We start from the raw sequence: 26,742 nt of genomic DNA on the forward strand, positions 1-26,742 counted from the left end.
TATTTTTTTTTTTATTTTCTAAGCACACAGCTAAAGTCCCTTTTCCAAAAATGGATTTCTTTTTATCACAAGATGCTATTATACCACATCTCAAGAGTTAAAGTTTTATCGTAGGCAGATTCTATTTTCAGATAGCATCGTGTGGAGACTATGTTTTCAAAAGCATTAACTCAAACCACACGGATGCACAACTGTTTTAAAATATGAGAATTCACACATGCTTTTTATTATAACGCACATAAAACTGAAGTATAATACAGTAGGCTTTGGCAGTAAAACAGAGTAGTTGATATATAAATTTTATGCCTAGTTCTTTAGATTAATGAACCACTTTTCTTGATGAATTGAGCATGAATGAGTAAAAACACAATGATCTGATTAGATACTAAATTAATGGTTTTCTGGCAATTCAGAAATTGCATGTCTAGTTCAGAGTTCACTTTTTTTTTTCCCCAGGACAACTTGATAACCTTCTTCTACTAGCCAAACCGCTAAAGAAGCATTGTCAGTCTCTTCAAGTTCACTATTGTTCTCAGAAAATCACTTCCTTAAGAAATATCCATATGTTGAGGGTCTCGGTTGTACTTTGTGGGAAACAAAATTACAGATCAAAGTAATTTACTCTGTAACTCCGCTGAGGTTGGATTCAGCTGGCACAAATATCTCCTAATGGCCTTATAGCAGGGGTGAGTCTGGCTTCACCTTCTCTCTGCTGGCACAAGAAATGGGGAGAGGTCTGTAGTCAATAGGGACAGTTGCAGGTGGGGGAGATTCCTCAGGGCTGAGATTTCAAGTTGAACCAATTCTTAGGTTTGGAAGCTCAGATTTGCTTTTAGGAATGTAAATGAGGGCAATGATCTGCCAAATGAAGTGAACAGCCAGATGACCTTCTTCTGTAGACAGGGCCCCATATGTGTCTATGGCAGGGAGAGACCTTTATCATCTTAGAGGCATTGGGAAGAGGAAATAGAGGTGGGGGGCTGTCACAAACTGGTCCAAACCTCCAGCGGCTAGCAGGGAAGGAGTTAATCAGCCCCTTGGCACCAACTAGAGGAAGGCCTGTGCAGCAGGTAGTGATTTGTAGGAGAGTAGAGATGGGCCAGCTGGGAGAAATGAACTGGTTCCTTTTGCGGGGAGGGGGGGGCTGTATAAAAGACTGTGTTAGCAGAAGGGCCCACTAGAGAGGCAGGCTTGCTGCTTGGGGGCTTTAGTTGCAAGGACTTGTGTCTCAGGCTGTTGTTACAGACTCAGGTGAGCCATGCCTTGCACTTTCTTTGGAGTCCTGGTGATGCTTCTAAAAGGTGTGCGATGCTGCTTTGCAGTGAAAGGCTCCCCTCTTTAAGGTGTGAGTGAGGTGGCTGTGGTCCTCAGGCTCTGTGGCATCCCCTTTTGATGCTGCAACTGAGAAGGCAGGCTGGTCAGCCCAGGTGATGGAGCCATGCCAGAACCTGTCTGAGATAAACTCTCTCATGAGGGGCCTGATTCTCTGCTCTCTCACAACCTTCTGTGGTTGCTGGTCCAGTGCAAAAGTGAGTGAAATACTGAGCAAATGAATGACTCCCAGAGGGGCAGAGGAATAGCAGCATCCTGTGTCCAGAGGGGAGCTCTGGTGGGAGGTGCAGCCCCTCCATACAAAGGTGAGTGCTGTGGGGAATGGGAATACCAGTATTCAAGGCTGCGAGGGGTGAATCTGACAAAGTTGGTGAATCCTCCAAGGTGGAAGGAGCTGCTGCTGGAGAGGTGGTTGGAAAATACAGAGAGTATTCTGTGAGTCTTTTGCCTGGGCTGTGGGAGAGTCATATTCTTGTTGGGGCTGGCAGAAAGGATGGGGTAAACAGGACAGCCCAGGGTGTTTTAGTGTGCGCAGCTGTGTCCCGGCTCACATCAGAGAGGTCTGAAATGGGGGGGGGAGAGAGAGAAAACAAGTGGTGGAATTGAAGAAGGTGGCAGCACTGACACAGTGGTGAGCTGGTGTGTGTGAGCTGCAGGCCTGTCTCAGATGGACTGGAAGAAAGGAAAGGAGATAGTGGTGTGCAACTAAAAAAAAAAAAAAATTTAAAAAGCTAAAAAAGCTCAGTCAGAGAGGTCAGCTCTTGAAATGGACCTGCTGGGGTGGGGGTCCTGTCCTGGGGATCCTTTACATCCAGAGTCTGCCGTGGCATTCACAGACCTCTGTCTGGTCCCTTTTCTTCCTCACCAGTGTCTTCCCCCTCCCCCCCTCCTCCTTTGTCAGGCAACTCGTTAACACTTATTAGCAAGCATCTTCAAAAGGCCAGGAGGGGGGAAAGGATGGGAGGGGAGCTGAGATAGCTAAAGGAAATGATTAGGAGATTCCTTTTCCTTTCTGCCTATTCAAGCTTTAATGACCAGCCCTTGCTCTGTCTGTGCCCTGCATTGTTATCCAGCCCTGCCCCAGGATCGCAGCAGCTCTGCTACCCCCGGCACTGATCTGCTCTGACATCTGGGGCACTGCAAGTGCCCAGAGCATCTCATCTTTCTCATGCTGGGGGAGCTCACTGGGTCTTAGTCTTCCTGCTGCACTTGGCATTGGTGCCCATGCTGTGCTAGCACTGGTTTAGTCTCCCACTGGTTTGCTCCTCCAAGTATACCTTCTTAACTGGTGTCATCAGCGCTGGGCTGCCTCGCTTGGTCTGCCCTTGTATGATCCTGCCTAGAGACTGATCTCTATTTATGTCTAAACATGGCTTGTAAATCCCCAGTATCCAGCATCAAGAATCTGCTAGGCAGCAAACGGGCTGTTTTAGTGGCCAGGATTGTGCTTGCTTGAGGTAGAGGAAGAAGGGTTGAGTAAAGGTGACAGAATTTGGCCCATAGCTTTCTATTTCTGCTTTGCAGTTCCAGTGGCTTCAGTTGCAGTGCATGTTCTGTGGTTTCCGTTTGTGCTAGTTATCTTGAGCTGAGCTGTAATCCCATCCAAGTGGATGGCAGAGCTCTCATTGGCATTGGGAAAAGCAGGCTGGATCAGTGGAGGCTGTTTTGGGCAGTTCTGTTGTGGAATGTGGGTTATAGTTATGTTTTGTTTTCTTCTGTCTGTCAGAGTCTTCAGACTGGTGTTTCTTCAGCCTTTCCAAGCTACAGTACCAGAATTAACAGATCCTGGGCTGTTTTCTGTGCATTAGTGAACTCCCCAAAGAAGGATTTGTCTATCAATAGACTCCTGTAATTTGGTCATTGACAACCCTCCCCTCCTACCTGGCAGACAAAGAATTGGGAAGTTTCCAGAAGCTGCTTAAGCTCTGCATCTGCTGAGGACTCTGTTGGCATAAAATACCAGCAAGTGCATGCCATCTTTTCACAAAGCTCTTGCATCGCCTGGCAGAAGCAGCAGCTTGGCAGCAAGAGAGCTGGATGCCAGCCCTCCCAGCAGCACGTGCCAGAGCAGGCAGGTGACCTTCAGTGCAAAGTTCCTGCCTCTCGGAGGGGAAAAGGCTTCACAGATTTCCTGTGCCTACTCAACGCTCTGTAACCTGAGGGTATATGGGTAATTGTATGCACAGGGCAAAGCCCTGACCCCAGGAATGGGTGCTTAGAGATAGAGCCTTGAAATGAAAAGAACTTTATTTGAGTATCTGTGGGTCATGGGCTAGAGCTAATAAGTCTAGGATGCTCCTGAAGACAGATCTGGCTCTGAAATGCAGTACCGTATTGTGTCTGCTCTGGGCCTTGCTACAGACCCGTTATCTCTGGTGGGCTTCTTCAGGATCTCCTCTTCTCCTGAATTATTGGTATAGACATGTGTTTACAAATGGCTCTGTGGCCACCTACTACTAGTAACCTGGAAAGAGGTTTTGACAGGGCTTGGTTGCACAGAGAGTAGATGTGATTCTTATAAAGTAATTTGCTCCAGAAGTTGATGCTCTGAGGGCTCTGGTTCACTCCCTTGGGATGTGAATTCTTTGGAGCAGTGACTCTGTGTGGAAAGAAATAGAGCCTGGCTAAAATTGGGGGATGTTTTAGTACTGAATCCAAGCTGTAGTTGTTTGGGACAGCAGCGCGCAGTTTTGCCCAATTAGTTCAATGACTTTTGTGTCAGCATTAAAGATGAGTACAAATTTGAAATGAAAGGGGAGAAAAATGGAGTAAGTGATTTAGCTTGTTCTGTCTTGTAGCTTGTAGAACAAATCTTGGGTAATGTAGAGGAAAATAGGACCGAAGAGGCGCTGGTGGCTGGCTGGAGTACTCCCGCTCATACGCAGACTGCGCAGCGCCTGCTCCGAGGGCTGGGCGCCTTCGTTCACACCAGTTCATACAAGGTTCCATCTTTCAACAACTTGTTATTACAGTCTGCTGAGAGAGTGAGAGAATCTCCTCTGTGTCGCTAGCTGAGGTTTTAATTTTAAAAAAGAAGGGGGGGAAAAAGTGGATTTTGAGATTAATACTGGAAAACTGGAACTATGCATGGAAAAAAAACACAGAGGAGAATTGGTGAGCTGGAAAAAATAGACACGTTATTATTTTTTTAGTGTTTTTCAGAGTTTATGTTCTTTATCTATTACTTATTCCATGCCACGTTTTGGAAAGTATTTGGCAAATGTATAAAAGCAATCTGTAAGATAGTTTGTAGAAGATGCCATAACCTAGATTAACTTGACTGCCTTTACAGAAATAGCCACTAAAATACACTGATTTATGTGTCGGTTTAAAACTTGTTTGGGAAAACAGTTATAGCTGCAGAATACAAAAAAAATACTTAGGACAGACAGTGCAAAAGTTTTATAGCTTCTTAGTATGAAAAGATGGGTAAATTTCAGTTATGCATTTTATTAATGCAGCCTTTTTAGCTCTCCAAAATGGTAACAATGTTAAAATCCCCTCCTGGGAAATAATGTCACATCATGCCACTGAGAGATAGTACTTGAGGATGTTATGAAATGCTGGTGGAGTTAACCTGTTGTTAATCAGTTGTTCATTTGCAGCCGAGTCCTGCTCCAGCTGAAACTGAAGATAATTGGATGATAAATTTGACTTGCAGGCGGTTTTGTTGTGAGCTTGGTGTCTAACAAGCTCTGTAAGGAATTATTTTATTACTGTGATAAAATCCGATCAAATCCTATTCAGCTTTCATCTACCAGCAGGTCACCAGACGGTCAGTGCCGAGGTGCTCGTGTGGGGCCTGAGCAAGCAGCACTGGTTGGTGCTGGGCACTGACGGCTCCCGGCTGGCTGCTTCGCAGCCCCCGATACTGTTGGCGTTACTGGATGGCTCTCTCCTGAGCCAAAGCCTCTGGGGAGCATCTGTCGTAGATTTTGAGGATCTGGTGCCCCAGTACAAACTCTGTGGGGCTGGTGGGAACAAGGCGCTTCTGTAGCTGGTGGGGTCTGGGCCTGGCCTGGCCTCTGCCGCCAGCCCTGGGGCTGGGAGTGTGTCCCTGCTGTGAGGGGCCTGGGGGCCACTGCTGCTCCCCGCATGTCTGTGGTCGCTCGTTTGGGGAAGACCCCTCTGTTGGGGGGGCGTGGAGGGGACACAGGAGAGCTGCCGTGCTCAGAGGCTGCAGCAGCCAGGCCCAGCACATGGGGCACCAAAGGCTCTGCGCCCCACTGAGGGGCTGGGTGTGCCTGGCCAATCCCACACTGGCATCTGTCCTGGCCAGCCAATCCCGCATCGGCAGCGGCGCCCCTCTGACCAATGGTGTTGCGCCACCTGGTCCCGAGGGCACTGTGGGGCCTCTGCCCTCTTGCACTGAGGCGGGAAACGATCGAGGGCGGCTGGGCCTGAGGGCTGCTCCCTGCTGTCACCCGGTCCTGCCCGGCCCTGCCTGAGGAGAGCCTGGCCCTGTGCACAGGGACACTAGCCTGTGGGGGCACCTGAGTTTTAGCATTTCTGTGACATGTTGGGCAGCTGGGAAATACCAGCAGTGCCAGGGCCTGGTAGAAAGATGCTGTGGGCCCCCTCCTGACAGGATATTCCTTCAGAAGCGAGCGAGTCCCGCAGGGCTTGCTGTGAAACTTACTGGGCACCGACTGCAGGTCGTATAACCGACAACCGGCCTGTCCTGGTTCATCGCAGTCCTGTCTTCTGTGGTTTGTGGTGGAAGCATCTAATGTTGGTTTCCTGTGTCTCTTTCTCCTCAAAGCATGAGCTCCGTGTAGCAACTGGCAGCTGTACTGGCTAGCCTGTTGTCTTCCTGCAAGTGCTAGTTTTCCCCCAGTGGAAAAGAAAGTGTTTTGGTAATATAATCTCAACGAATGAAGGGGTTTTCTTAATTAAAGTAATAATCTCAAAGTTGTCATTGATAAGTGTGTAAACAAGCTGATTGCAGTGGGTGCATGAATAGCTCTAATGAGCACGTGTGGGTATTAAATTAACCATGGTTCACAAGCCATGCATGGCTATATGGTTGTTCAGAAATAACCGCTTTCCCCTTGTGCTCGACTTTGCCCACCACCCCAAAACCCTTGTCTTTTCAGTGTTGCACAACAAAAAGAAACCTGCTTGTCTCACAAGAAGAGGGCTTTAAAGGAAATCACCACTTGTAAGGTGGCTGGGAACGCAGCCTATGGTGTTGGCATTTTTCCCCCGCTAAGTGCAGCGTCGTGGGTAGAGCATGGGCATTCAGCATCGGTCTTGCCTTGCTGGTGGGTTGTTCCAGGGCCCTTGGAGGAGGCAGTCCGCTGCTGGACGTGGTGGAGTGCCCTATCTGTGAAATGGGAGAACAATGGCTCTCGCAAGGCTGTTGTGCCGCTAACGAGCTCCTTGGAGGAAGGGCTCTACAGAAGTGCAAATCATCGTCTTGCTGTTAATTATTGATATATTTATTCATTGCAATAAGCAGGATGGAGATAGCTGGGCAATGGTAGGCTCAGCTGACCTGTAATGGGGTGGAAGTACAGTGGCTTCTTGTGACTGTCACAAGAAGGCTGCCACTGGACCTGCAGCTCTGCTCTGTTGGTGCTGGTGGGGCTCTGGAGGAGTCTCACCTTTCCAGGCCTAGGAACATCTCCATGATTTGATTGAAAGGGGTTTGTGTGTACCTTCCATCTATTGGAAGGGAAACAAAGTTGGAGTGCTAAATGTATTCTGGCTGGCTTTCCTGGGTGATCCTGTCTGCAACCTAAAATGGCAAAGAAGGGCACAACTTCAGGGTGTAGTTTGGCTTCCAGAGAGTTAAGTACAGCTTCTTCCCTGATCCAGAGGAGGTCAGACTTCATGTGTCTCTGTGTACTGGAGGCACTTGGACCTGGTCTCCTGTTTTAGTAGAAACTCATTCTCCTTTGCTGTCATTTCAGGATATCATATTATGAAGTGGAAATTCAGCCTCCTGCTAGCTGCTGTGTTGCTGCAAATAGCCTCCTTCCTTTTGAGTGTTCAGACTTAGCAGAGAATTAAAGTGGAGGGGAGATGCTGAATCAGTGACGCTACCAAAGACAACTGTTGTTCTTTGTTTAAACAAATGGACTTGCATGGTGAAACAAAAAAGAAATAGGATACTTATAGTGTGTTTGCCCTGACTTAATGACTTCATGTTTCTCTGTTGGGATAACAATAGGTGGCCTGAGGGGCTGGTTTCAGGAGATCACCTTTGAGGGAACAGCTCCAGCTTGCTGTGTATCTGTCCCTCTGCATATTCGTACATCTGTCATGCGATTTATTCTCTTCTGGGCCTGCATGATCATCAGATGAATGCACAACCAGGGTAAGCTTGGCTCTGAAGATACGTGTGTTTACCAAAGTGTCTGCTTTTATCTGCAAAAACTCAGGGAGGAGATTTCTGAGGGGCTAAATGTGTTTCTTTCCCTTCTGCAACTAGCACTGTCTGATGTGGTGTGTGTGTGCATGTCCCATGTGCCCCCCTTTCACGTGTCAGTTGGGATTGTATCCATCCCCTGGTGAGCGGGCTGTACGATGGCGGTAGTCATGCTGTGGGACAGCATGTCCTGCTTCCTGCCCAGGCATCTTGGAAATGCAGACCTGCAGCACCTCACTCTGGGCCTTCTCCTGTTTTGTAGGTCCTTGGAAGCACAAGAGCTTGGCCTTCAGGCCCACACAGAGTGGGCAGAGGGACAGATAAGGTTTGCTTGCAAGCATAGCAATGGGTGGATATGAAACTCCGCCTGTCTGCTTTGACAAAGCCAGCTCCATGCAAAGGGTTGGGTGCCTCTACTGCCTAGAAGTAGAAGACCTGGAGAATGGGTGAAGGGGTACATCCTCTCTAATCCGGGAGGCTATTGGAGGAGAGGTGGTAACAGTCTTCAACCCTAAGCCCTTGCATCTCTTGTTCCTGTTCAGTACTGTTAGGTGAAATAGCTGGAATGTGTAGAGAGGAGCTCCATCCCAAGTCAGAGCTGATACAGCCTACAAGTACCCCTGCTCTTTCTGTGACATAGTTAATAGTTCCCAATCCCCTGGGCTGGCTTCTTGCTTAAAGCAGCACTCTGGTGTTGCTGGAGGTCTTGTTACAGTGTTGGTCCTGCTCTTCCCGAGAGGCTTGGTACTGAAGAACTCTCTCTTGGAAGGGGGCGGGGGGGGGGGAACCCAACCAACCAAACAAAAAAAAACCCCACCCAATAAACAACAAAAAAAACCCCAGGTAGGGTGGTTTTAGCGTGCTGTGCACAGTCACTTCTTTATGTGTTTGAGTTAAGATAGGAAGTCCCAGGTGGAATTTCCATACTGGTGTGTGATCTGTCTGGATCACTTCCCTTTCCTGACAAAGGAAAGGCAGTGGTGCCCTGCTCTCTGTGAAGTGCTCTCCTGGCATCATCATGCCTGTTGAATTTGCACAAGTCTGAACTAGCTATAGGAAGAAAGATGTGTGCTAACCTTGTCTGCTGCCCTGCAATGAGGGCAGGAGTTGGACTTCAGGAACTGTGGGCAGTTACAACCTTCAGGTGTGTTTCTTCTGTCAAGCAGACCAAGGCTTGCTGAAGATTCTTAGTTTCAAGGCTTGAGCACGAATTGCCATTTAGCATTGCTAGCAAAGTCTGCATATATGCCATATAATTAACACCAGGAAATTCTGACTCCTGAGGCTATAGGGTTAAACAAATATATGTCCCCATTAAACTTGAATAATAAGAGGTTAACTCATTAGGAAAAGAACACTCTTGATGTGCTTAATGGAGGGAGAGAGCATTAACTCTTACAGTTCCTTGCAAACCCTTATGTTAACTTTCCTTTTTGAGTGTTAGTTTTTCTTTATAGAATTCTTTACACCCCCCCCCCCCCCCACAAGTTTATCTCCTGTGTATTCTCTATAATTCTTCTTTTGATTCCTGGATTATTGACATGCTTGGCTCCTTTGGAGTCTTTAAAAATTATATCCTGCTGTGTTGATGGTTGGCTGCATGCTTAAAAATAATGTGCAGTGCAGAACTTCTGCAAAACAAAGGCAAATCTTGAAAACCACTCATTTGAATGTCCAGTAGCAATAATTCACAAGCCTGTGCCTTTCCTATTTAATCCTTACATTCCCTGGAAAAAAAAATACATTGTAGTAGGAGGGAAGACCTGGAGATACTAAGTCACAAGCAAGTGGCCTGCAAATGTAACATTTTTCATCAAAGTGTTTTTTTAATTGTAAAAGCACACCAAAAAAAATTTTAAAGACCTTGTATTTGCAGTTCCAAAACCAAGTTAATTTCCAACAGATGTAGCTAGCTTGTAAACCTCAGCTTGGAGTTGTTCTGGACCAGGGGGTTGCTGGATGTGCTTATATCTGGCTGGTCACAGGGTTCAAGGCTCAGTGACACTTATTACTGTAGAATGGGCTCCTCGGGTCAGGCAAAAGATGCCAAATTTCAGAGGAAAACAAGTGAAGTATACATAAATGAATATAGCCAAGGCAAAAGCTTGCAAGCCTAATAGTTCTTTCATTGTGGCATGACCAAACCTTATTCCAGTGGCTGTGGCTCTGGAATGCCTTTGGTGTTCCCCAAATGCTGCTGTCCTTTGAAGAAAGCATGTATTCTTGCCTGGAATTATAATTCTGGAAGAGCTGATTACTCCTTTTGCCCTCGACAGTGATGGAAGTAAGTCGGCTTCAGCTCCTTCAGCCATTTCCTCCAGCTCTTCTTCCTTGCTGAGCACTGACTGTGCACTCTAGGGTGCTGTTGCTGAGTGGAAGTGTCTCTGGGAAGCAGGAGATAATCACTTTCATGTTTGAGAGATTTTCCTGGAGAATATTTTCTGTCTCCAGGCATGCTTAAGTGTTGTTCTTTTGAATGGGGTGAGTCTGGTTCCTTGAGAACTTCTGGCACTATTGAAGACAAGAAGCCTATTGCTGATCATGCTTCTATCAGAGTGATTAATCCAAGCACTGGCTCCATAAGATATAACTAAGCTACTGATTTGTACAGTTTGTTCCAATCCAGGAGAGAAAAGTGGCTCTTTGCACAGGTTTTCTAGAACTAAGGCTGATTTTTCTTTCTGAGATTACTCTTCTAAACAACAGGAACAGATTTAACTAAATAATTGAGTTCTGGTAAGTTGAGCACAGAGATCATCTGATTCTGCTGTAAGCAAATATGAAATTTTTCTGCGTTGTTACTTGCGTTCTGGATCTTGGGTAACAAACATCTGGATGTCTCTGGCTATGGATTCCTTAGACTTGGCAGTTAAAAAAAATTCTAGGGAGGATTTGAAATTACAGGCCCATGGGGTGAGAGGGGGAACCCAAAGTATTCTGGACCTTTGACCCACTTAAGAAATGAGATTTGCTTATGGAACAGCTACATGTTTGAAGCAGCTTTAGCTGGGAAAAGTTCTAGCCATGGAAAAGACAAAGTGTAGCCTCAGACTATGTAATAATGCTTTTCAAGGCAGAAATAATAATAATTTATAATGTGTGCAGCTGTATAAGCTCTCAACAGAATCAATCATGGAACATTTTATTTTGTGGATCACCTGAGAATAGCCTATCTTCTCGAAGCTTGCAAAGAAAAGATACAAGAAGTCTGGGAAATGCTTCCAAGCAAGGAGGTTTCCAATAGCAAGTAGTAAACCAATGATGTCAGCCAAAGACAGGAAATCAACATTTTGGCTCCTGCATCCTTCATGGCTCTGCCTCTTTCCTGTATGTGGGAGTGCGCATGTATGTGGAACCGTATAAATAATCACACGCCAATGTGTTTCATGTGGCGTAGAGGCTGCCTTAGAGTGACTGGCTTCTGGGGTGTGTAGGTGCTTAACATAAACACTTGTGTGTTCTTAGAAAAGCTGCAGAACCCGTTTTCAGCGGTGTCCCTTGGAATGATCCTGGGATCCAAGCTGTTCCACATGCTGCAGCACAGTAGAGGAAATAGCACTTTTTTTTTTGAAGTAACATATTTTTGTTGAATTTACTGTCTGTTATATGGGCAAATTAATCTCTCTTTTTTTTGTCAGGTGTTTCATACACGACTTCTGTTGCAGCAGCCCAAGCCTATTTAGACTTTTGTCTTTATTGGCCTGGTTTCCACTTTAACAAATTCACAGCTTGTGAGCTATTGCTGGAAGATTCAAACGTGCAAAACATTAAGGAAGCACTAAGCACAGCCATCTTCTTAATTTGTGCCCTGTCTTCGCTACTAATAGCATGTAACATCTGACTACAGTAATGCCTAGAGCACCAGCTCCTGTCAAGCCCTGTTGTGGTGGGTGCTGTGTGGGCAGGAGGGGAATTCCTGCCTTCTGGGGTCTTGAGTGGGAACTAAATGAGACGGGCTGGGGGAAATTGCCACAGCAGGGCAAGAGAGGAAGTGACTTGGTCACACAGCAGATCAGTGGCAGAACAGGGAACACTGAACTAGGTCTCTGCTAGGATATTTAGTCGCATCTAAACTCATTTTTCACAGTGCCTCGAGGCAGACTAGGTGACTTCTTACAGTACTTTTTTGCCCCATTTTCTTACAAGCCCATGGATGAAATAGCAGGTACCAGCTAATTAGCAAATGCAGACAAGGACCAATCCTGCTCAGGCTCACTTCAGCTTGCCTGGGGTAAACAGTGCTGACCATGACTTTTCCTTATTTCCACTGACCAGTTAGATGCTGTGCCAATCTTGATTAACTTGGTAGTTTTAAAAACTGAATTCAATTAATTTCATCATAGAGACAAGCCCTCTGGCCATGCGAGTTTGTAGGAGAGGCATGGAAAATAGGCTTGGATCACTACCTGCATTTCTCTGGAGTCACTGAAATCATACCCATTAATTCATAACCTGAAAGTACAAATATAAAGCTGATAGATAATGGCAAAAGAAATCACCCTACTGTGTTTCATAGAATGCCATGATAGAGAAGCCCTGCTTTAAGTGGAAATGCTGAGGTTTTGATATGAAAGAGAAAGCCTCTGCTACAGATCCAACACATTAGTAATGATAAAGGGATCCTCCAATGGCTATTGATTTAGGAAAAATAAGATGGATTAATACAGGCATTCATCTTCACTGTCAGTTTAATATCAAGATAATTTTATTTGATAGTTCAATGTAATAAACTCCCCTTTTCCTTAATACATATTTGGGAAAAGCAGGCAATATTGTAATGCAGTAATTAGCCATATTTGCCTTTACTATGTGTGAATAAGATTAATATACTAGAGTGTTCAAACTAATTGATCTATTATGTGATAGGGACTCACAACCAGACTGCAAATTACAGTTTAACCCCCCAAAGGGCTAGACTTGTTTAGAAAATGTGCGAGTCTTTAAGAGATAAAATTAATAGAACTGACGTTGACCTAAATATTCAGTGTTATTAATTGTATCAGTGGATTGTGCTGCTTTTATGTGCAAGTAGGAAGGCAGTGTGTTTAGAAAGGAGTGGGTTTATGACAGCAGTGGGAAGGGTGGCTAACAGAAAACATGACAATTATTGCAAACCAGGTTTCCTGGTTAAAAAAGTGATTGTCACAGGCCCTTAAAATTGCTATTCCATGTGGTTGTGATTAAACAAATCATCCGTGCAGTGCATTTGGAACATAATGGCTCTGTGGGAAAAAAAATGTAAATCAGGTTTTTGTATTAATGAAAACAGTTTAATATGGTTTTAATGACCCATTTTTCAGTCTTCACCAGAAAGTAATTACCAGTTAGATAGTTAGTGCTCTGGGCTTTGTTCTGGCTCTCAGAACTCCTTCAGCTGGTCACCCGGGGGAGTCCTGCCGTGCTTCGTGGGCAGCTGTGGGCTAGTGACCCAGCAGCAACGGGGCCCTTCTCCACTGCAGCTCCCTGCCCTCTACTTTGTGGTGCATGAGGGACAAGTGGGTCCGTGCCTCTGAGTTCTCTGTTTATTGCTGATAAGGGTAAACCCATAATGAGACAGCAGCTGCCCCTGGAAACAAAACTGGGGAGAGCTGGCTATGCCTGATTAATAACTTCTCTCTGGGAGTAGGCCAGGGACTGGCAGCTGCAAGAGTGAACATCTGGGCATGGTGGCAGGATGGGGAGTGGTGCACAGGCCTGAACGTGGGCAGCTTGGCTCCCAAGGGAGGGTGCGGCCCAAAGGTGCACTGTTAACAGGGACAGCCCGCAGGTTCAAATGGCCATGATTTGTTCATCTCCAGCAGAAATGAGAGGAGTAGAGATGCCAGTCACTGGGGAAACTGAGACTGGGATCTGGGATTTTTTGCGTTCCTGCCAAGCTGTACCACCCAGTAAACCCCACTGCCACTCTGTTCTTGTGTATGGAAGTGAAAGTCTGACTAAATAACTGAGGTCTTTCCATGTTTGTAAAGCTTGAAAGGGCTACCAGCCAGTGGCTATTTATTTAAAATAGGGGATTACTGGATTAGTTTCTGCTGCAATGCTGCCCAGTGCTGGCGTTCACCCTCTAAGGGCACTGCAGTGGGATCAGAGCAGGTAAGGCACCAACAGACACCTTGGAATCAAGCAAATTAAGACCCTGTTTAGATGCTCATGGTTTGTACCTACTACGTGGGAGCAGATATTTCGTAATAGAGGGCTCTTTGATCTTGTGAAGAAAGGCATAGTGCAGCCCAGTTCCTCGAGGTAGGAATATGCAGGGTCAAAAAGGTACATCTTTCATGTTAGGAGTGCTTAATGTTGGAACCCCTTGCTGAGGCATACGGTGAATTCATTGTCACTGGAAATTTTAATACCGAGGCAGGATGTTTTCCTCTAGAAACCAGCTGCAGAGGCCCAGCATATGCTCATCCAGTTGCTATTGAATTTGGAGCAGGTGGGGTTCGGAGAAGTCCTGTGTGCTGCATTAGAGTGAAGACTGGACTATTGTGATGGTCTGTGGTTTGGTCTGTGCATTCAGAGCTCATCTTTCTGAGCCTTCTGATGGAGAGAAGGCCAATGCTACTTCATACTCACATAGACACAAAAATAATGAAGTTTAAGGTCCAGGTGAAATCTAGAATTTGCAAAATTTCCGATTTCTGGATGTTGGGCTTGCTGCACTAGGCTAGTGGATTTGTGTATGCTTGCTGAAGCTTAAATGCAAGTGAAATGGCTCTTGCTTCCAAGCAAGAGACAGGAACCTTCTAGGTACTGGCTCCGTTTCTCCCAATAAGAAATGGTAGGTTTGTCTGTGTGTCTAGTACCCTACCTGAGGTAGTTCAGGCCGCTGAAGAGCGGAATACATGGGATGCAAAGCTCTGTGCAACAGTAGCTGTGTTGCCTGCAGGTCCATGTGGTGAGAGATTGCAGCATGCAGTGGGGAGCAGCTGCAGAAGCTGTGCAAGTTGTTACTGCAGGTGTCTGGGCAGGATGCATCAGAGCTGGTCTTTTAGCTTGGAAGCCAGATGTTAATACTGGGCTCTCTTAAATGCTGGCGGGAGAGATATATTTTGGCTCGATGTTCCTAGCACTTCCTTCAACTGGGAAACATCACAATATGTGTGTGAGGCCAGTCAATACAGAGGGATGGGACTGTATTCAATGTTCCTGAAACTATTGAGAAATAAAGTAGACTGAGGGCAGTGAGTAAGAACAGAAGGGGATTTTGAGGGAGGGGAGGATCCTTCAGACTTTATCCATTGTAAAGAAAAATATGAAATTAAACAGAAATCAATTTTCTAAAAACCCCTCCCGGGTCACCTGTAAGGGAAATAATGTGACACAGCTCAATGCCATGCACTGCAGATTTTGTCAAGAACATAAAGAAACCTAGCGCTTTATTTTTATTTTGAAGTGGAAGTGGTTCACAAGGTATACCAGGGAGATGATTCAGTGCTTACAGTTGTGACATGTCAGAGTCTCGTAAGCTCAAAGATGACTGTCTTTATTGTGTTTTCCTTTTCATCTTCCAAACTTTGAGCCCCTGTGTTCCTATCATTTTCCCTTTCCAATGTGAAATAAGGAGCATATTCTAAACAATGGTGCTCTTTTGATACATGCCATAACAAAGAAACACTGACTTGGAGAACAGCAGATCATAGCTGTCCACAAAAAAGTACAGAGAGGTGCTAATCCTTTTGGCATGGCACTGCAGCAGTTGTTCCTGCTGGCTGATGGAAAGCCAACAATTATTTTTCTCTTCTAACATAACAGGGACAAAGGAGCTTCCCTTAGCAGCCCATCTCTGCCCTAATTTATGCTGCAGCTTTTTAGGGAAAGGGAGCAAAAGTCATTTTAGGAGCTATTGAATGATGTCTTCCTTTTTTATAGCTCCTGTATGTTTTTGGCAATTGAAGAGAATACATTTGTGGGGCACATCAATGGCAGCAGCCTGCAAAGGGTTCAGGAAAGGCCTAATCACCTCCTCAGTGGTGGCACAGCTTCTCTGAGATCCTGCCAAACGGGGAAGGTAAGAGGCACCTCGGGGACCGAGGGAAGGCCGCTCTGTGGATGGGACTGCGGGGCTGGCGGGGCTGTCCTCTGCAGAAAGGGAGGTGACAGGGCCAGGTTAGGGCTTGAGGGGCCGTGTGTTGGATTGTGCTTTATGGCAGGCTCTTCCTGAAAGAGCTCTGTTCTCTGCTGCTGCAGCAGCAACCTTGGGGGATAACGCTATGGGGAGCTGGTTATGATGTTGCTGAGGAAAGGCTCTGGGGACTGTCACCCTTGCTCCTGCAGACAGGTAGTTGTGACTCATAAAGGGCTCCGGTGCCCCGTCTCACCCCTGGGAGCTGCTGCATGGGCTGTCTTTGGAAGTGCTTTGTATATCAGACATGTTTTCTGCCTCAGACAGGATGGCTTTTGCTGTCCTGTTGAGTGTGATGGCAGCTCCCTGCTGAATGCTGTGCTGGGGACCTTAAGATGTGTAACATGTGTAAAGCAGAAGCTGTTAAAAGAAGTTTTGTGGGGATCTTTCACATGATTAGTAAGAGTACATGGTCAAAGCCAAGCTGACTGACCCTGACTAGACATCAGTACTGCCAGGTGAGGTTCCTTGTGGAATACCACAAGGGACAGAAAATTCACCAAGGGTAGAAACATATGCTTACTTTTTCTCCTGTGTATGGATCAGGATGAAGCAAGGACATGCCAACAAATGGCCCTTGATGTAAAATAGGGGGAATGAGGGGCTAGAGCCCGGAGGTGGCACAATGTTGTCCTGAACACTTACAGGATGAAGAAACCCTGCCAGTGCCCAACTGGAACATGTTGCTTAACACTGGATTGACCTGGGAGGCCTGTTCTGATCAGGACAAAATAGTTAAGACATGGCTCCTGTGTATTACAACTTGCACTGCCCGTGTATTAACTATGAAATCATCTTGTCGCCTTTTGTTCTGCCTAAGGGATCTCTGGGCTTCTAGAAAGATTTAGTGACTCTCTGTGACTGTCTCATATTAGGAAGGCAAGTGCTTAGGTCGAGGGCTGTCTTTTCCTGTGTGAGTGTAACAATATTTAGTGCATAATGGCTCCAGTTTCTGACTAAAACCTCTCTAGGCTTTACTACACCATGAGTAGAAAAGTAATGAGATTGGCCAGAAATAAAAAAGCCCCAGGAATTTTGATTTTTCTACCAGACTGAGCTGCATAGTCCCCCATCCCTTGAAGACTGGCGTGAGTGGGAGTATTTCCACAGCCAGTGGTGTGGCTGAGCGTGAAGCACGTGGAGAGCCTTTGCAGAATGAGGGTTTAACTCCTCCACGACCTGCCAGCTAATGCTGTGTTTGGCACTTGAACAAACTGACTGCTGCTGTAACCAGTGTGATGTTTCAGTCACGTTAAACCCAATGTGACACTGCTTTCTCAGGCTTAGTTGCTCCTGCTGACTGTCCTGTGCCCATACCCAGTCGTTCACACTGCTGGGACCACCAGATTTTGCCAAAGGAACCTAAAATGAATGTGCCAAAGCCTGTGGATGGCTGGTGGATATTGGTATTTGTAAGCTCCTAGTCTGAAAACCTCCCTTGACTTTTTCATTCCTTTCTCCTTCCAATCTCAGTGACACTTCTTCTCAGGAGGCTGCATTCATCCTTTTATTTGCCCCGTTAAATGTTGCTTTGTTGCTCTGACATCTATCCTTCTGTTAGGCTGTTTCTGTCTTGTTGCTGTGTGTGATGGCCAGATGGTTGGTCAAAGCTCTGTATCTCAAAGACACCTGGGGACACCAAAAAGCAGGTTCTTAATTTTTGGCTGGACAATACTTGATTTATCTTGTTCCTGTCACTGCAATTTTATCTGTTTATAATGTGTGCTTTCTTTAAAAACAAATGTTGGGGGAGGGTCAGGCTCTGAGTTAGATCCCAGTGCTGTCACTTCACGAGGTTGTTGCAGATTCCTGAGCCCAGGGCCGGGTCCTTTGCCTCCTGGAGTTCTTTGCTGTGCCCCAGACTCTGTGTCATGCTTATGTAGCTCTGAAGTCCTGCCTGTGCCAGGTCTGTGCTCCCTTGACTGTGGTGTGGGAAAAGCTGGAAGGAGTGAGTTGCTGGGGGCAGTGATATGCAGAGCCTGGGGGGGAAGGAGTAAGCTCACAGTGGGTGTCCGTTCTTAATCAATTTGAAGATTTTTACAGATTGACTTTCTGGAGATGGTCTGGGGAGGTGGGGATCTTCTGCAAGCAAAGCCCTGTGCCTTCCCAAGGAGGCCTGCTCTGCTGCTGTCTTAGAGGAGCTCAGGGAGCTTCAGAGCAGCTGCGTGGGAGGAGAAGAGGGATTTGTGGTTGAGCTTCTGGGAATTAAAAAGGGTTGAAATCTTGCCAGCCAAAAATGAGATCCCTTTAAAACTAGGGTGAAATTCAGGCACCGCTGAAGTCAGTGGCAGTTGTGTTCTGGACATCAGTAGCATCAAGATTTTATCCCAGCTGTGTGGGGAAAGAGTTGGAGTTACGTCCACTGCAGTGTTTGCTACTGAAGCTCTACAGCATGAACACCTTTATAGAAAATGAGTGTCCCAGCTGCAGTGCCAGAGCACTCGGTTATATGTGCATGTTCAGACAACAGAGGAAAAACCTGTGGGGGTGTCTGTAGGGTTAAACTCCCTAATGTTCCTTTTTATAGTCAGGAGAGAGTGTGCTCCAGCATGGACCATTCCTTGACTTTAAATGTGGCTTTTCCTCTGGAGGGAAGAATCTGTTTCATCTCCCCAGGATTGTGTGACCTGCCTGATCTGTTGATGCAGTGAATGGTATTATAAATACTTCTCACCCATACAGGCAAATCAAATAACAATTAAAAGCAACCAACTAAAAAGGCATTAATTAATTCTATTAGAATAACAAGCACTTACAGAAATCTCTGTATGGGGTTGATATGTGAGTACACACCAAAAAAAAGTAAATTGATTTAATTTCCAATTTTTTTGCTGTAATGTATTATTTTTAGTTGGGTACTTTGGTCAGGAGATGGTGCTGTAAATATGTCCAGTTGTCTTTTACACTTCTCTAAGCATCCCTAGCGCTATGCGGTACTGAACTCTGAAAGCAGATTGCCCTGAAGTTCTGTTCTGCTGTGAGATCTGCCCTGTGTGGCTCTGAGAAGAGGAATGAATTTGCGTGGTTGAGGAGCTGTCAAGCAGTTTTTGTACCTCAGATGTGGTCTCCTGGCGACTTGCTATCACCTGATCTTCCCCAGCAATGAAGATTTGTCTTACCTTTTGCCCTTGCCCCCCAAAAGGGTGTGCTATTCGGGCAAAAGCCAGGCAACTGGTACCAAGCCTCAAGCATCGAGTTGTTGTACCATCTGAAACAGAGCTATAGCGAAGCTCCTTTTAGTAATGTGAATTCCTGCTGACCTTAGCAGTAATATCTTATGTCTTGCATGCTTGAGGTGGCTTGGATAAGTACCCAGCAGGGAAAGCTGTCTGTAGGCATGTCTTCAGAAAGCTTTTTGTCTCAAATCTGAGACCCAAATACAGAATCTAATAGGATCTGGTCTGTCTGCTAATAATTCTTGGAGGATTGCTGGAGAGATAACAAATCATTAATAGGCTGCTCTTAATTGTCTCTGATTTGTATAGTCTTCACTTACAGATGTCTTTTTGTATGTGCTTAACAGTAAAAAAAAATTATGCAATTTAAATGTCTGGAGAGAAAAATAAGCTTGAAAAGAAACTACAGCTATATGACAATGCATGTGTGACAGTAGATAAAATACATATGCTAATAGACCACTACCAGGCCGTGTAGTATTTCTGCCTCGTAATGCCAAGAAATAGATCATGGCTTTGAGGTAAAGTGTTCTGGCTGGGGTTTTTTCAGGTTGCTAAAGCCTAGCGTGGCCAGGCTCTGACTCTTGCTGTCTCACCATGCAATGCTAACTGCATTGGCTAAATTGGCATGGTGTTATATCTGGCAGCCTAATGACCAGGAAACCTGTCCTGGCTTAGCTGCCTGACCAGTTTACAGTGTGAGTGTGCTTCTTGTGTGGTGTGGTATACGGACTAAACAGGGGCTGCGGACCATGATCCCTCTGAATGTGAAAACCTGCTTCTTGTCACCTTGGGACAACAAGCTGACAGCGGACTGCCCTCTGACAGCAGTGCTGGAGCTCAGATTTTGGTGGCGTGTTTAAAAGCATTGCTGTCTGGGCTTGTGCCTTCTGCAGAAGGGATCGTTTTGCTTAACAGTTTTGGTGGTGCCTTTTTTTCAAATAAAGAGTTAATGACTAGAGTGAAAAATACTTTAAATTCTTTTTGATGACTTCAAAAATGTTTTTGGTAGCAGCTGAGTTGTCAGAAAATATTTACATAAGTGCATCTGTGAACCTCGCTACAATATCTTAAGATCTGCAGCAGCTTTGTCACTTCCTTACAAATAGCTGTGAGCGATCTATTATGTAAAAAGCTTCAGTTTAATTTACAGGAAGCCTTACATTTTTCTCCAAGTACTATGTTTAGTTTATCTTTTTTTAAAAACTACTGTGGCTTTTTTAATACTTCTCTCTACAGAAGTCTGAATGATTTGTAGGGAAACGTAATACCTTTTTATTAGGCCGGCTGACTTGAGGAGGGAAGTGAGCAATCCTTGTGTAGGTGAGCTGTTCTCAAAGGCTCCCTTGGCACTCCTGGCCCAACAAGGAGGTGATGCTGGCTGTTGGTTAATGCAAAGCTAAAACGTCTCCCATTGATGAGCTCTGAGGTGATAGCAGCATCAGCAATGCCCAGAGGAGTGCATGTTTCGCCCCACTGCATAGCTCAGTGGAAGTCTTTGGGGCTGGCAGTGACTGCTCCTGCTCAACGCCTGGTAGAGGCACTTCTGGCTGCCTGCTGGAAAGAGCAACAACCTGGCAAATTCCTGCTAACTTCAGAGCAGCTTTTGGACGTTTATTTTATCCAAAAAGCTGTAGGTCTTTGTGCAGTGACTTTTGAAAAAAGTAATACGCAGTATCTTTGTTCAAAGGCCTGATGTTCATGCCAGCTTAATGCTGTTTTCTAAAACTGCTGTTACTGCTTGAAGTCTGTGTGTGTTTTGATTCCGAAACAAATGGCTGACGTTAATGTAAATTGCCTATTTACATTAGCTAAGCTGACTTTTCATCTTTCCCCTGCTCTTTTAACTTGAAAGATAAAGCTGTCCCTTGGTTGAACTGGTCTGAAACAACAAAATTGTCTTAAACTTGCACCTTACATTGTTCTGAATGCAAGTTTTATATAGACCCAAACCATTCGATATCTTTAATTGTGTTATGTAAATTTGACCTACTGAAGTTGCAAAGCTTCCCTGAACAACTAGAGGCTTGTTGGCATATGTCCTTAATCAGCTGAAAACAATCAGGGACACTTCCTGAGGTTGCTTTGTTCTTCTCCACTGTAATGTGTATTGTGTGTGGTCACATTCTCTAAGTGTGTGAAGACTTACTCACACTGTGGGAATTTCTTCTCTATCTGCATTGCTGATGTAACCAGCTATTCAGACATATTTCTCCCTTAAGTGTAAAGCTAGAGACAATGATAATAATGGGACCAATTAATTTTTCCAAGTGTAGTGTCCCAGATCTGACTTTTCCTGAGAGAATACAATGTTTCTCTCATTTTATTTTGTCCTCCCAAACACTAGATGATAAATTACCAAGGAGAAGATTGAGATGAGTGATGTTTCTCTCAAACTTAGTAATATTGAAAGAATTACATGTTGATATCCAGATAATAACTGAAATAACACAGCAGTGAAGGCAGACTTTGAGCTGGTGCAGCATTCCCTGGAGGAAGGGAATGTATTGGCAGAAATTTCTGTTAATTTTCATGTGTACTTTAATTCAGTGAAGGATTAAGATCACTATGTGGGGATGCTGACACTGGATAGAAGTTTGCATAAGGAGAGTGAGGCTTCCAGAACTACTCTCTAGAGTTACTTGAAATTTCTCAGAAAAATGTTTGCTAGTTCTTGAAACCATTTAACAAGAAAATGTTCTATTCTTTGACGACAAGGAAACAAACCTATATTAGAGTTTGGGGTTCTTTTATTTAAAAAGAAAAAAATAAAAGGCCTGTCCAAAGAAAAACTCTACGAACTTAATTTTCTTGAGGTAGTGTTTGAAAACCTTTGGTTTACGGTTTCTTGCTGAAAAGCCAGAAAGCTGTCAGAACTGACCAAGTTGAAATGTCAGACATTAACAGTGAAGTTTTCCTGTACAGCTTCAGTAATCCAACATAATTTTACTCTTCCCAATTTTCCAAATACAGTGTCTAGCACCATTATGTAGCCCTATGTATTTTTTTCTTCCTGAGAACGAGGAAATGAATGCACTCTTTCAAGACAGAGAAGACCACAGGAGTAAATAGAGCTCAGTGATTTAAAACTCAGTGACTGCAACTGGGCTAGGAGAATGGCTTAATGCCACCAGTGAAAAGAGCAGTCCACTTAAATGCACTTTCAAATTGTTGAGTGTAATCTCGGTTTCTGGTGTTGGTTTATTTGGCTCTTACTCCACTAGGTCCCAAGAGATTCAGTGGGAGGCACTTCCCAGTCTCTGCTCCAGAGGGATGAATAAAAATCAGTTCTGTAAAGAGTTGAATCCAGTGTTTTCTCAAACATGGTTAGCTTTTTGCTCTGATCACTATGGTGACCCCCAGGTTAATGCAGTAGCAGTCCGGTCTGCTGGGAGAACCCTGCTCCCTCCTCCTAGACTTCTGACCTTTTATGATGAGTTCTCTTAAAACATGGCCAAAAATGAATCTCTGATTGCATATTGAGAACAAATCAAATTTGATTGCTGTCTCATGAAGGTATGTAAAGCCCATTGGACGGGAGTAGAATTCAGTCTGCAAGTATTTGCTTTAAAATCATTGGAAGAACTTGCTGCAATTCACACAACTCTTGGATTGTGAGGAAAGGACGTTTTCCAGCCTAGTAGAGCCATCCAGTTTGGCGAGACTGTATCGCTCTCCCCTCATCCCAAAGTGTCTGAACTTCATTATGAGTTTTCATTTTCTTTGTCCTGCACAAGCTTCATGGTTCCCCAGGGTGCAGCTTCCTGTCTAGCCTTGTTGCTGTGCAAATGTCGTCTTCTACCTCAGCTTTTCTATTAGGCCCAGGGTTACCTCTTCCAAAGGTCACAGTTTCACAGTGTACATCTCTTCAGCTGCTCTACATTAGTGAGCTTGCTCTCACACTATTTTTAGGCTTAGAAATTCTTATATTGTTCTGTGCACCTCCAAAGAACTTGTATCACTCCTCACTCTGTTTTAAGCCTTAGAGTACTTTTGTCTCTGATTTCCCAAGAGAAGAAAACCTTTTCAAGACTCCTAAAATACTGATTTGGGTTCAGATATTAAATGGATCAATGTTTAGGTAGCTTAAGTGTGAGATTTCACAACTTATTTCATACTGTGACATGAAGCAGGAATTTGAAGCTACTGGCTGGGATAGCGATTAGGGGTTTTTTGGTACCTGTCCTGGTTTCGGCTGGGATAGAGTTAATTTTCTTCCTAGTAGCAGGCATAGTGCTGTGTTTTGGATTTAGTAGGAGAAGAATGTTGATAACATGCTGATGTTTTTAGTTGTTGCTAGGTACTGCTTATGCTAGTCAAGGACTTTTCAGCTTCCCATGCTCTGCCAGGTACACAAGAAACTGGGAGGGGGCACAGCCAGAATAGTTGATCCAAACTGACCAAAGGACTATTCCATACCATGTGACGTCATGCTCAGTATATAAACTGGGGGGGTTGGATGGGGAGCAGCGATCGCTGCTCGGGAACTGTCTGGGTATCGGTCGGCGGGTGGTGAGCAATTGCATTGTGCATCACTTGCTTTGGATATTATTATTGTTATATTGTTGTTATCATTACTATTTTACTTTATTTCAATTATTAAACTGTTCTTATCTCAACCCAGGAGTGTTTCTCACTCTTACTCCTCCAATTCTCTCCCCCAGCCCATCGGGGTAGGGGGAGTGAGCGAGCGGCTGCATGGTGTTTAATTGCTGGCTGGGGCTAAACCATGACAGTACCCAACTTATACTGTCTTGATTTTTTTTTTTTCAGACAATTTTGAGCAACTCAGTTCTTAATGTCACGCTCCTGGGCAATGTAATAATTGCTCCTATTCTATTCCCAATGGTTGTAATAATTTTCTTCTAAGTTGTGACCACCTGTGAAGCATAAGAATGCTGCTGTGTGCACTTGCATGTTTTGGTTTTTTTAAGTGCCTGTTTAAAGATAGATGTCAGTGCTCTCTGAATTTGAATATGTAAGTAATTTTCTTTTAGTAGGCCAGTCCTTTGACTCATCTCTTTAGCAAAGCCTCCTTTTTTGGGCACTCTCATTTCTTGGTGCAGTAAGTGCTGTGTAGTCCCAGTCCAGTTCTGTGTGCACTACCAGCATTTGTGCTCAAAAGCAACCTGGCTGCTGAGTTTGAGCTCTCCTGCCTTAAGTAACTTTTCAAATAGTAACACAGAAGCAGAAGCCTTTGTTTTCCCTCATCAAGTCTGTCCTGAGACACCTGGACCCATTGTAGTCCGTTATTCTTTACAATTTAGCCTTTCGTTTGGACTCTTGCAGAGGGATTCTTTCCCCATTTGGCAGTAATTACATGGTACTACACAATTAAACTTGGACTTATGGAATGTAAATTATCAACAAGAACTTGCAAGTACATGCCCTACACAGCTCAGACCAGGCCTGCTCTGCTCTCATCTTCCTCCTGAAGTTGCTATTGACTGCCCTTTGGGTCTTCTTTCTATCTTCTTTCTCCTTAGCTTCCATACCTCCTGCAGCAACTTCACTTCCTTCACCTATCAAACATCTTGAGATTGCTGTTTTGCATTATTTTTTAGTCTGTGCTATTTTTGAGTCTTCTCCCCTCTTCTAGAAGCTCTTGCAACATCTTATAACCATGTCCCATGTTTAGAAACAGAGTAAATCTTTTCAAATTAATCCTTTGCACCAGCCTACGAAATTAAATCCAAAGGTAGGGCTAAAGTATTCCACTTACAATGGACTTGGTGTATCACAGGAATTGACTGTGAAGTGAATACAAATGATTTCTTTGTGGCTGTGTGGCATCTTTTGGACATATACTTAAATATGAATATTACAGGAATCTACAATGAATGGGGTAATGAACAATAGATCAAGTATTTTGCTTTCTCATTAAATAAGTAGAAATAATCATGGGTACCAATTTGAAGCTTAGATGTTGCTGCTTAACTAAAAGTGATTTTGAGCAATGATGTGTGGATTAAATCATGGGATGGAGACTTGAATCTGGGTTCAATTCCCAGATCTCCCATTTCATTGAGTAACTTGTTCGAGTCACTGAATCTTCTGGTGTCCCACTTCCCCTTTATAAAAAGGGGACAACAATACTGCTTTTATCTTAGGTTATGAGGCCTCTGGGGCAGGAACTGCCTGTTATTTTGAGCGTGTGTAGTACTTAGCACAATGGGGTCCTCTTGGAGATAATAACAACAACATGTGCAACATTCACATAACACGATTTATCTTTCATCTTCCAATGCACTGGAGTTCCCAGATTGCCATAGCATTTTCTTTTTTAGATGTGAGAGAACTTTTTTTGGTCTTGTAAGAATGCAGACGTGCTTTTTGTCTTTCTATCCTCTTGCCATCTGAGAGGAGGGAGATGTGTGGGAGCATTGCTATACTCCAAGGTAAACTACTCAGGTTAGACAGAATTTTTTTTTCCGGTGTTAGGGACAGCCTCAGAGAATAAAAGGCTTTACAATAGGGGGAAAGAAATGATTGTCAAAAATCAGTCAAGCCCATGACGCTAGTATCTATAGAATAATATGGCTGTGCAGAGGTGCAATGGGGGAATGCCTATTTATAATAAATAGCATTGGTGGACTGTCAGGAAGAAAAAGATTTTTTTTTTTAAAGTATTAAATGGCAAAAAGCTGTTCTGGCTATCTGTTATGCTCACAAGCTGACTTCGAAGAAAAATGTGGGTTTATAAGTATCTCAAAGTAGGAAGCTGAACTGAGCTAGAGGGATCACACCGCTAAAGACTGGGAATTTCAGCTAGTTTGTAGATGTACAACTTCTTTCCACACCCAAATAGTGGACCAGCACGTCTAAAGGGTGTAGGTGGGCAAAGCTCCCTCTTAGCAGATCTATTTCTTGCACTATACAGACTTGTGCTTTAAAACTAAACTCAGTGGACTATTGATGATTTTGTTCTGCATCTCTGCAGGACAATGTAAAATACCTAGCTTCTCCTTGAAGCTGAAAAGCTTCTCTGAGCATTAGCAAGTGAAGCTTTTGTAAACTCCTTGTTTTGAACTGTTTTAGCAACTTACTCCAACTAGTATTAACACAAGACACTTGGGTTCTTTTGAATCGAGAGGTTTATCAAGAGACATAGGATGACTTCAAATAAGAAAAATTCCAATTGTGTCAAGGAAAGATTCTTCTTAAAGATCTTTCATAGAAGATCAAATAGGAAATGTTTAATTGCTGTGCTAGGCCAGGCCTAAGTTGCCGCTAGCCAAATGCCTTGTTTCTAGCACTGTCCATTGCAAAATGCTTCTCAAGCAGATGTGAGAGCCCCCTGAAAGATGTGGAGATACTGTTCCTATTTGAATGTCTTACATGTTTCAAGTAATGACAGGACAGTGTGAACTTAGAAACATGAGACTTACCAGTTTTTCAGAATATTTGGTTATATATGAGTAGAACTGCTTAACATATACACGTCGATCTGTCCTGGAAAACCAGAAGTCACCATTCTGTAGAATGGGAGAAAATTGTTAAATATACTCCATAGAGGCATCCCTTGGATATATTGCACAAATTCTTTGACTAAACTTACAAGCTGTTCTTAAGCTATCCTCTAGATTTGTACCCTGACTGCTCACAAAGCTGCTGGACTCGTAACTTCTGGAGCAGTGTGTACCAATGGAGATGCTGCATGTGCATCCTCTTTGGGAATGTAGCTGGCAGCTGTATGATTTCAGCCCATGATGAACAATGTGCCACTGTTGAGGCATAAC

Source organism: Pelecanus crispus, chromosome 13 (genome assembly GCF_030463565.1).
Source record: "Pelecanus crispus isolate bPelCri1 chromosome 13, bPelCri1.pri, whole genome shotgun sequence".
In the NCBI taxonomy this organism is placed as follows: Eukaryota; Metazoa; Chordata; class Aves; order Pelecaniformes; family Pelecanidae; genus Pelecanus; species Pelecanus crispus.